Source organism: Mustela putorius, unplaced genomic scaffold (assembly GCF_011764305.1).
Source record: "Mustela putorius furo isolate JIRA1106 unplaced genomic scaffold, ASM1176430v1.1 tig00000129_pilon_pilon_pilon, whole genome shotgun sequence".
In the NCBI taxonomy this organism is placed as follows: Eukaryota; Metazoa; Chordata; class Mammalia; order Carnivora; family Mustelidae; genus Mustela; species Mustela putorius.
This window is the reverse complement of record NW_025421290.1, coordinates 50,607,958-50,618,992: the sequence shown is the minus strand read 5'-3', so window position 1 is coordinate 50,618,992 and position 11,035 is coordinate 50,607,958.

The window sequence follows — 11,035 nt, the reverse complement described above, 5'->3', positions numbered from 1 at the left end:
AGGGAGAAGCAGGTTTCCCACCGAGTAGGGAGCTCAATGCGGGGCTCAATCCCAGGACCCTGGGATCATGACCCAAGTCGAAGGCAGTCGCTTAACCAACTGAACCACCCAGGCGCCCCTCTTATAATCGTTTTTTATTTCTGAAGAATCAGTAGTAATGCCCATACTTTCATTTCTGATTCTAGGAAGTTGAAGTCTTTTTTTTCTTAGTCCAGCTAAAGGTTTGTCAATTTTGTTGAACTTTTCAAAGAACCAACTCTTGGGTTCATTGATTTTCTCACTGGTTTTTTGTTTTGTTTTGTTTTTTACCTCTGCTCTATTATTTCCTTCCTTCTGCTGGCTTTGAGTTTCTCTTTCTAGTTCCTCAAGTTGTAAAGTTCGCTTGTTGATTTGAGATCTTTGGTTTTGTCTGTTTGAAATCTGCATTTTTTTTTTGTTTTTCTTTTTTAAAGTAAGCATTTATAGTTATAAACTTTCTTCTTAGCACAGTTTTCACTGTGTCCCATAGTTTTGGTATGTTGTGTTTTCATTTTCATCTATTTCTGAGTATGTTCTAATTTCCCTTGTGATTTCTTCTTTGATCGTTGATTATTTAAAAGTGGGCTGTTCACAAACTATGGAAAGAACCTAGATGTCCATCAGCAGATGAATGGATAAAGAAGATGTGGTGTATATACATATATATATATATATATATATATATATATATATACACACACACAATGGAATACTACACAGCTATCAAAAACCTCCCAAATCCTGCCATTTGCTACGACGTGGATGGAACTAGAGAGTATTATGCTAAGTGAAATAAGTCAATCAGAGAAGGACAATTATCATAGGATATCTGATATGAGGAATTTGAGAGGCAGCGTGGGGGGGTTTGGAGGGCAGGGAGGGAAAAAATGAAACAAGATGGGACCAGGGAGGGAGAGAAACTGTAAGAGACTCTTAATCTCAGAAAACAAGCTGAGGGTTGCTGGGAGGTGGGGCAGAGGGAGAGGGTGGCGGGGTGATGGGCGGCGGGGAGGGCACGCGCTATGGGGAGCACTGTGAAGTGTGTGAGACTAATGATTCACAGACCTGTACCCCTGAAGCAAATAATACATTATATGTTAATATAAATAAATTAAATGAAATAAAAATAAAAGTGGGCCTGGCTGGGTCAGTTGATGGGAGTGTTGACTCTCGATCTTGGGGTTGTGAATCTGCACCCTGCATTGGTTGTAGAGATTACTTAAAAATAAGATCTTTAACGACATTTTTTGAAAGTGTGTTTTTCGGAGTACAGCCGCTCTGCTCTGTTTGGTCACTATTCGCATGGACTGACCTTTTTCATTCCTTCACTTTCAACCCGTTTGTGTCTTTGGATCTCAGCTGAGTCTTTTACAGACAGCATTTAGTGCATCTTTTTATAAAAATCCATTCTGCCAGAGGCATGTGGGTAACTCGGTGGTGAAGTGTCTGACTCTTGGTTTCCCCTTAGGTCATGAGGTCATTGGTGGTGGGATCGAAGCCCGAGTGGGGCTGTGCTCAGCTGCGCTCAGTCTGCTTGAAGATTCTCTCCCTCTGTCCCAGCATGCACAAGTATGCAGGCTCACACACTCTCTCTCTCAAAATAAATAAATCTTAAAAAAAAGAAATAAATAAAACCTATCCTGCCAATCTCTGCCTTTTGACTAGAGAGTTTAATCCATTTCCATTTAAATACTGCTAAGAAGGACTTATTTCTGTCATCTTCTAATTTTTTTTTCTCTATTTCTTACAGGTTTTTGTCCTTCATTTCCTGTGTTACTGTCTTCTTTTGCATTTACTTGATTTTTTTGTGGTGGAATATATTCGCCTCTCATTTCTTAATATATATTCCGTCACTTTTTTCTTTGTGGCTACCATGAGGATTATATATATTTTTTTAAGATTTTTTAAAAATTTATTTATTTGACAGAGAGAAATCACAAGTAGGCAGAGAGGCAGGCAGAGAAAGAGAGAGGGAAGCAGGCTCCCTGCTGAGCAGAGAGCCCAACGCGGGACTCGATCCCAGTTCCCTGAGATCATGACCTGAGCCGAAGGCAGCGGCTTAACCCACTGAGCCACCCAGGCGCCCCAACCATGAGGATTATATTTAACATCCCAAGATTATAAAACCCTAATTTGAATTTATATCAACTTAGCTTCAGTAACGTACAGAACTCTGCTCCTTTACAGCTGTCCCTACCCCTTCAGTTCTCAGTGTCGTATTTACAACTTTACGTGTGTCCAACAGCTTAAGCTAGTAACTGTTTTTTGTTTAATGCATTTGTGTTATAAATTATTTAGAAAAAACTGAAGTTACAAAGTGACACTTCAATAATACTAGCTTTTTTTTTTCTTTTTAAAGATTTCATTTATTTATTTGACAGAGAACACAAGTAGGCAGAGAGGCAGGCAGAGAGAGAGAGAGAGAGAGAGAGAAGCAGGCTCTGCACTGAGCAGAGAGCCCGATGCGGGGCTCGATCCCAGGACCCTGGGATCATGAGCTGGGCCGAAGGCAGAGGCTTTAACCCGCTGAGCCACCCAGGTGCCCCTGGCTTTTAATTTTTTAAAAGCTAGTTCTTAAGTCATGCAGAGGACAGAAAGTGGCATCACAAACCGTCATTACAACAGTGGCTTGTATAACTGCCTGTGTACTTACCTTTACCGAGGTCATAAGTTCTTCCCAGAGCCTCCACTTACCGTCCAGTGTCCCTCCGTTTGGACCTGCAGGGGTCCCTTGAGGATTTCTTGCAGGGAAGGTCTAGTGGTGACAGACTCCTTCAGCTTCCGGTTATCTGGTCTTAATTTCTCCCTCACTTTTGAAGGACGGTTTTGCTAGATGTAGGATGCTTTTAGCCATTTGATGTATTGGCCCCGTGCCCTCGGGCCTCAGTGTTTGTGAGGAGAAACTCATGATCTCACAGAGGGCCCCTCCTACGTGGTGACTTGCTTATTTCTTGTTGCTTTCAAGACTCTCTGGGTTTGGCTTTGGACAGTTTGGCTGTAATGTGTCTCGGGGGGAGTCTGAGCTCACCCTCTTGGGGGTTTGTTGGCCTCCTAGGTGTTTATATTTGCATCTCATAAAACCCGGGAAGTCTCTGGCTGTCATTTCCTCAAATAATCTCTCACTGCCCTCTTCCTCCTGAGACTCCCACAGTCCGTACATGAGTTTATCCGGTGGCCCCTTCGATTCTGTTCACTTTTCATCCGTCTTTATTCTCTCCGACCTCAGACTGGACCATTTCAATGATCTGATTTTTATAAACTGCTGGTTCTTCTGCCTGTTTAATCTGCTGTCAAACCCCTCCAGTAAAGCACTCATTTCCAGGGCTGCACTTTCAGCTTTGGAATAATTTTGATTTCCCTGTAAGTTTTTGATCTCTGGATTGTGATTCCGTTTTATGAATACATAAACGTTTTCTGGACTCTCCCCCGCATGCTCCTTTAGCTCCCTGGGCATCTTTAAGACAGCTGTTTTAAACTCGGTCTCACCGGCCTGCCGTCCGGTCCTCTTCAGGGGCGGTTTCTGCGGCTTGTGTTTTGTATGGACCACTTCTTTGTGGGCCGTGTGTTTCTGTCATTGCGGAAAAGCGGACAGCTGCGTCTAGTGCCATGCTCATGCTGGTGATGACAGCCTCGCCTTCCGCAACCTTCGCCACCGCTGTCGTTCTGTTACTGTGGGAGGCTACCCCATGCCGGGGATGGGGCCGGGGATGGGGCCGGGGCACAACCTTAAGGCTTCCTTGCACGTTTCCTGAGCCTGCATCTTTCCCTGGGCAGGTGCAGTGACTTTCTAATCTCCTCCGTAGCTGCAGTTGGTTTTGAACATCCTAGTCCTCCGTGTCTGAATCCCAGAGGGGAAAGAGAGGAAAACGCGGGTGAAGGGTGAGTAAAAAAGGTGGTGGCCCCGTGAGTCCCCCCCGGAGGTTGCTTCTGTTGAGGGCCAGGGGCCCGTAGCAGCAAGGCCCTGCGGCCAGAACACAGCTCGGGATCCGTGGAGGACAGACAGGACTCCTGCTCTCACGGGCGGCTCCGGGAACGGGCACGTGGCTGCCTGCCACGGGGCCGGGGATCTGCTAAACTGCCAGAGCTGGGACTGGCGGACCGCTGTCATCGTTCCCTGTCCAAGATCTGCCCGGGAAGCTGCGAGGCTTTGGCAGGCTCCAGATTTCCAGAATAACGACGCCGGGCAGTTTCTGCTGGTACAGCGGCTGTCTGGGTAGAGACGCAGATCCCTGCTGCTTCTGCTCGGCTGCCGTCCCCGAGTCCTCTCTGAGGACTGCTGTGGGTGGTGGTAGGTTCTGGCTCAGCCTGATCTGGTAGCGGGTTCTCCGGCAACCTGTTTACTTCAGCGGCCACTGACGCTCTGGGCCTACTGCGATTTCACAGCAGGCTGCCAACTGTCGTTCTCCTGTCCTGCTGCACGTATTAGCCGGGATTCTGTAAAGAACGTTTGCTTCTGGTGATTGCAGCATCCTGAAAAGTTTGGATAGGAAAGTTGAATACGTGTGAAAGCCTTGGGGGTCCAAGCGTGATCACTGGGTGTTGTATCATCATTATGAACTTTTGGATTCTCCTGTTGACTGCGTTTCCATCAGTCATTATGCTCTTGTTGGCAAACTGGTCCGTGTTAGGCCAGTGCGAGGCCCATTTCACGTTGGCTTCCCTGCCCTGTAGATATAACCCCACTGTTTTCTGGGTGCTTCTCTGGGACGTGACACAAGACTCCCAGGCTCTCCTTGTAGCCGACCTGCCGTAGCTGAAACCAGCCACTTCTCCAAAGCTCCCTGGTTCCTGTCACTGGGAAATGGCATTCAGAGCCCACGAGCCAGGCTTGGAGGCGGGGACAGAAGCAAGGGCGGCTCCACATCCTGGCCTAGGTCCGGCTGCACCGGCCAGGGACCTGCCTGCCTCTGCCTTCGTGCCTCACATCCGGGGCTGCCTTCTGGGGCTCAGAGCCTTGGACCCATTCAGCAGCTACGTCTGTTACGTACTGAACCCCAGCCAGCGGGGAGCTGATGCTCCTGGCAGGGCGGGCTCCATCTCCTGAAGTCAAACCAAAGCTGCCGACAAGGCCTTCGCAGATGCCCCACAGGGAAGGAGGCTCTGGGCGAAGATGGGGCGAGACCAGTGGTGACCCTCTAGCCGACCCATCTACTCGCAGGAAGCCTGTGGTTATCTTGGTTATGTCACAGTTCCCACCTCCTGGTCTCCCCGACAGTGTGCTTCTTGAGGACACAGACCTCACCTGTCTTGCTCAGTCACTCTCCGAGGGCCGCCCAGCGGGCACCAGTAACTACTTGCTGACAACCAAGTGAACCCAAGGCACCGTTTCCTTCGACCATGATCCCCAGCGACTGAACGACTCCCCCGGCCCCATGCAGCAGAGCAGGGCCTGGGCCTCAGGCTCCAGGCTGGCTGCGCCGAAGGCCCAGCTCCGCTCCCCATCCTGCTGCTGGGTCCCAAGGGTGCCTCAAGGCTGTGTGGAACATGCTGACCTTGGCACTTTGCTTGAACAGGCCTGTGTGGACATCAGTCCTACTGGCTGCTCCCAGAAAGACTGAGACTCCCCAGCCTCATTCTGTCCTGCAACCCAACCCAGGTTCACAGGGGAAATACCTGCCATTGAGTTGGGGTCGGAGCGGGGTGGCCACCTTCCCGCCCTGTCACCCAAAGAAAGAGGCAATCTACCCCTCTTCTGGTCTCAGTGATTTCGAGGACAGGATCCGAGCCCCCAGTTTCTAGCCAGGCATGATTTGGCTTCAGAGCTGGAAGAGGCTCCAGTCAAACCCAGGCTAGAGCAGGAAGGCAGGACGGGGTAGGAGGAATGACAGTAGAGGGCAGTAGGAAAGCATTTCAGTCCTGGATCCCCTTCAAGAAGAAGGCGATCGGCCAGCAGGACCCAGACTTACCAGCCTGGAAGGCTGCTGAGAGCAACTGCCAAGAAAGCCGCCTCCACAGTAAATACGCTCGGAGCGCTGCGGGCCAGGGCCTGGCTCCAGGGTCTCGGAGGAACAGCACCGAGGGGCCGCCACACCTCCCGACGGTGAAATGTCCCTCTGGGGCAGGACCCAGCAGCCTGTGGCTTCCTCCCGGAAGGGACCTGTGACCCTGCCTCTCAGAGCTGGGCATCTGAGCAGTGCCCCAGGCACCAAAAGCCTGGCCCTGTTCTGCAGCCTGAGCCTTCTGGACAGCCCCGGCCCCACCTGTGCCCCTAGCTCAGGAGCGGCTCAGGAGTGGCTGCTGCTGGCCGCAAGCCACTCCCAAATCAGTGGCCTGCTGTCCTGGGGGACACGGTCTGTGCCTGCTGTCCTGGGGGACAGAAGTTGGGTGGGCTTCATCTGGAGAGTTCCTCTCCTGGCCTTAGCTCACTCATGGGGTCCCCTGGCAACTCCCCCAGGGTTCCAGGCCTCATTCCCGGGTCCACTGGGCCACCTGCCTCCACGCGATTGTCTTGTGATCGCCCCAAAGTTCCTCACAGGGTGGCAGAGCTGTCAGCAGCCAGAGGCCAACGCTTCCGCTCCTGGTGCACTTGCCAAGGGTCCACTGGAGAAGGCGAGGGGTGGAGAGAGCCCGGGGTGAGGCTGAGTGACCTCACGAGGCGTGGACACACCGAGGATGTCACTCTGGCAGGGCTCCCTAAGCAGGTGTCATCAGGGCCACGCTGAGGCCAAAATGTGCACTGGCTCGGCTGGGGAGTCCATCCGGTGGCAGGCTGGGCACCCACTCGGGCCCGGGCTCAGTACCCCAGGGCTGCAGGCCAGCACGGGTGACTCCGCTGAAGGCTCTGGGGGCAGCATTTCGGCAAGGGCCTGGATGAGGACAGGGCGGCAGGGTGGCAGCGAGTCCTCTCGGACCACCCAGGGCTACAGGAGGAGGGCTGGATGCCAGGCTGTCAGCATGGACACCACGCACGTCTGGGGGCAGGTGCTGTGGCCCTAGGCGGGGGAGAGGAGCCGTCCCTATGGTGCCGGTTGCCCTCTGCGGGAAGTGCCCACAGCCAGGAATCAGGGGGAAAGGACATTCTGGCGGTGGGGCTTGGGCCTGTAATCCGGGACCAACTTGGGGGCAGCAGGGAGGCTCAGGATGGCCTGGCGAGGGCTGTCGCCAAGCGAAGAGGCTGCCCCCAGACCCCTCGGCCCTAGCTCAGCCCATTCAGCAGCAGCCTGGGTGGCGGGGACCTGTGAAGAGCTCGGTCGAGGGCCACCCACCACCTACTAGCTGAGTGACTGGAAGAAGTCACTTCACCCCTCTGGCCTCAGTCCCCTCCTCGCCAGAGTGGACAGCAGTTAGCCCACACCCCAGGACAGGACGGCTGGGGACGGTCAGTCGAAGTCGGTTGTCTGGAACGGTGGGCGGGGCACTGGGGGCTTGTGTCACTAGCGTGGGACGTGCTCACTGCACGAACGGCGTGCGTGGCAGTCACCACTGCACCCGCAGACGCGTGGTCAGGGTATGCCACCAAAGCCACGTGGTCACCATGGGCCTGGGGAAGGACTGGCAGCAGGAATCTGTGGACAGAAGTGAGTTCTGGGTGTGGCCACCGGCCCGAGCAGCCCCGACCTTGCCCTCTGCACCACAGGAGGGAACAGCCGCGGCCAAACCACAAAGACAGGGCTTGACAGAGTCAAAGGACGAGCCGTGGACCTGGTGTCTCTTCGAGCAAGCAACCGGGCGAGACGGAAGTGTTTTTGCACATGACCTTGGCTCCCCTCGCCACCCTTTAAAGGGTGTCCCCGGCTTCACAGGTGAGGCTCCGGCCTGCGGAGCTGCGGGAGTGACTGACATTGTGACAGATGCCACCACAGAGCGAGGACGGGAGCCAGGATGCTGGAGTCTAAACAGAGATACCCTGGCCCGACTGCCATTTTGGGGTTGTCCAAGGGTTGGGCAAGGCATTCTTGTCAGACAGACTCTCCGTCCGTAAAACGGGGTGACGGTCCCTACCCGACGGCTGCTATGAGCATTACATCAAATAAAGCATATTTTGTCCTTGGGTGGCAAGGCCATCTTCAATAAATAAAGCAGCTATTACTAAAACCCACAAATCATTCGCTACACACAATTATCCACTATATAAGACTTAATTGTTGCCACATATACCTTCCATGGATTAAACACCGTGAGCCACCACACACCAGTAACGCGTTCCTGGGCCTTCCCCACAGGAGAATGTGCAGACCCCTCAGGGAAGCATCTCCTTGGGCCCAAAGTGAGCGAGAGGTCAGGGGACACCAGCGCCTGCCCAGACCTGGGGCCAGGATCTCGGACCACCCTGTGCCCTGAAGAGGTCAGCAAACACCTCAGCCCAAACGGGCCGCAGGAAGGACACGAGGGCGACAGAAGTGCAAAGAGAAGCTGCCGGCAAGTCTCTGGACGACAGGCAGGTCTGGGTCAGGTGCGAGCACCACCGGGTCTCTGGACCCGAAGTTCCAGTCCTCGCTGTTTATCCTACAGCGACGCTGGCGGGTGGGCGCAATCGCACGGGTCCCTCCCCGGGAGCGCCCTGCCCAGCACTGGACGACGGTACAAAGCAAGCATCACAGTCCTAACCAGAGGACCGGAACCAGACGGCCACGGAGCCAGCACGGCCCAGAGGAGCAGGACACGTGTGTGTGCAAAGACGACGCCGGCATGTCCGGTGAACACGGGCGCACACGCGGCAGCCCGCGGCGGCTGCTCCTCACACAGAAGTCGGTTCTTCGCCCGTGTGCTCGGGGGTGGGCTGGGCATGGGCACCCGCGGCTGCGTGCGGACGGACCGGGCAGCCAGAGGGGTGGCGGGCGGGGACCACGTTCCTCTCCAGGATTTCCGTAGCCCCGGGGGCCGCTTACCTGCTTCAAAGGAGAAGCAACATTTAAGCCATTTCTTTCTAGTCCGGGAAAGAGGCACGTGCGGACGGGAGGACGCGGTGGGGGCAGGGCCGGGCGGCAGGGCTGGCACCGCCGGGACCGCACAGAACGTCCCCGAGGCAGGAAGGTCACGCTGCCCATGGACGCAGGGCTGGATTTCTCTAGAAGACAGACAAGCCATTCTAAGCAGGAAAGAGCCCTGACGAGGGCGGGGGGGGATGAGGGGCGAGGGGCCGGCGAGAGAAGGGAGGAGGGGTGGGGTGAGACGGGTGGCCCGGGAAGGGCTGGAGCTGTTGCTGGCAGGAGGACTGGGGCAGGGAGCCCCAAGGGGGACTCAGAGGTAGGTGACAGACACACAGCCGAGCATACACCAAGAACTTAAAAGGAGAAGCAGGGGAAACATGTTCTGGACAGGCTGCTCCAAGGGATGGGCTGACGGGCCCAGGAGCGGAGCTGGGCGTCAGCACGCTCAGGCCCCGGGGGGCGAAGGGGAGCCCGTGCAGGGGGCGCGGCCCAGGGAAGGAGAGCTGGGGGTGGGGGAGGCCAGCGGTGGCCCCGGGGCCACATACCTGGGAGGCTGCGTGGCAGACAGGTCCCCTTGGGGCCACCCAGCTGCCACAGGGAGCAAGTGCGCTCCCCACTGCCGAGAAGGAAGGAGACTGCGGCGCTCGGGCCCACAGGATGCCGAGGCCGCTGCGGGAGGAAGCCGGGAGCCCCGGAGGGGTGCGGCCACGCCCGTTCCCGAAATACAGGCTGCCAAGTGCTCTCGAGGCCTCTCCCTCTACAGAAGTGATCCAGCCCAGGACACAGAGGGAGAGGGAGACTTGCCGCCTCCCAGTGGCCTTGGCCCCGAGCGCACCAGAGCGCAACGCCAGTCATGAGGGCTCTGTTCTGAACGGGAGCCCAGGGAACGAGGAGTGACAGGGACCGTTTCCAGCAGTCCCCTCCGTGGCCCTCGGGGGCTGCCCTCTGGCACCCCAACTCCCTCCTGCTCTCCAACCCAGCCCCCACTACCTCCCACTCGGGACAGCGGGCAGCTGCACCTGCGGCAGCGCCGCCAGAGACCGGGGCCATGGGGCCCGAGAGACGAGGGGGGCCTGGGCTCCCTCAAGCACCCTTGATGTCAGAACCCATGACAGGTCTGTTGCCTGAGGTCCCGCACAGGGGTGGCAGTCGAGGCCAGCCTCTGGAAGCCACCTCCCCCTCAGCACTGCCCTAACTCCCTCCACCTCCTCTTAGTGCTGGTCGCCCTTCTAAAGTGATGGCGGCCAAGCCCAAGCAGCCCGTCTGGCTCCCACCCTGGCAGACGTCCAGCACTGCGGACAGTGGGCCACCTCCTCTCCACAACCTCGACCCTCCTCTCCTCTCTCCCTGCGCCTGCACTCTCCCTCAGTTTCCCTTCCACCTCCTGGCGGGACAGTGCAGGGCGCTTTTGGTACCACGAGGCACCTCCACAAGTCACACGTGACAGCCTGAGCCTCTGTCCCTCCTGGGTGCTGCCCCAGCTGTCACCCGGGAAGACCCTCTGGCAGCACCCAGCATCCTCTCCTGTGACGCTGAGAGTGTGGTGACGGCAAGGAACTCTCACAGGTGTCCCACGAGCCCCGCCGTACCCTCTGCCAAGTCACACACAGAGAGGGGCCCCGTCTGCGGATCTTCAATGCAGCCCAAAGCAGCACTGGGGGTGAGGTCAGGTTCTTCCGGAGGTCCCCTAGCCAGACCCCACTCTGGCCACGAGCGGAGACGGCAGAGGCGGCCGCGGGTGCTGGAAGGCTCTTCGTACCACTCGGCGGTGCTGAAGGCAGAGCTGCGTCCATGCTTAGCAGACCAGGGGTGACAAGGCGGTGGTCGGCCTCTTCACTGCCACAGTCCAGGGCCGTGCAGAGGCCAGCGTCCAGGTGGCAAGCCTGGTCACGCTGAAAAGAGAAAAACTACTAATGGGGAAAAAAAGTCCTCTCACCGAGCCTCAACAGGTAAGCCCTCAACAGCTGCCAACTGCTAGGGATGCGCGTGTCTCGACCTGGTCCCGACCGTAAGATCATCATACATAAGAATTTTTTTAAAAATGCAGTTCAAGGAGCGCCATAGGCTCAATACAGAAGGCATCCGTGGCTGCTTCCAAGGGTATAATTCCGGGGGGGTCTTCACTCTGAAACCGCAATGCCCATCAC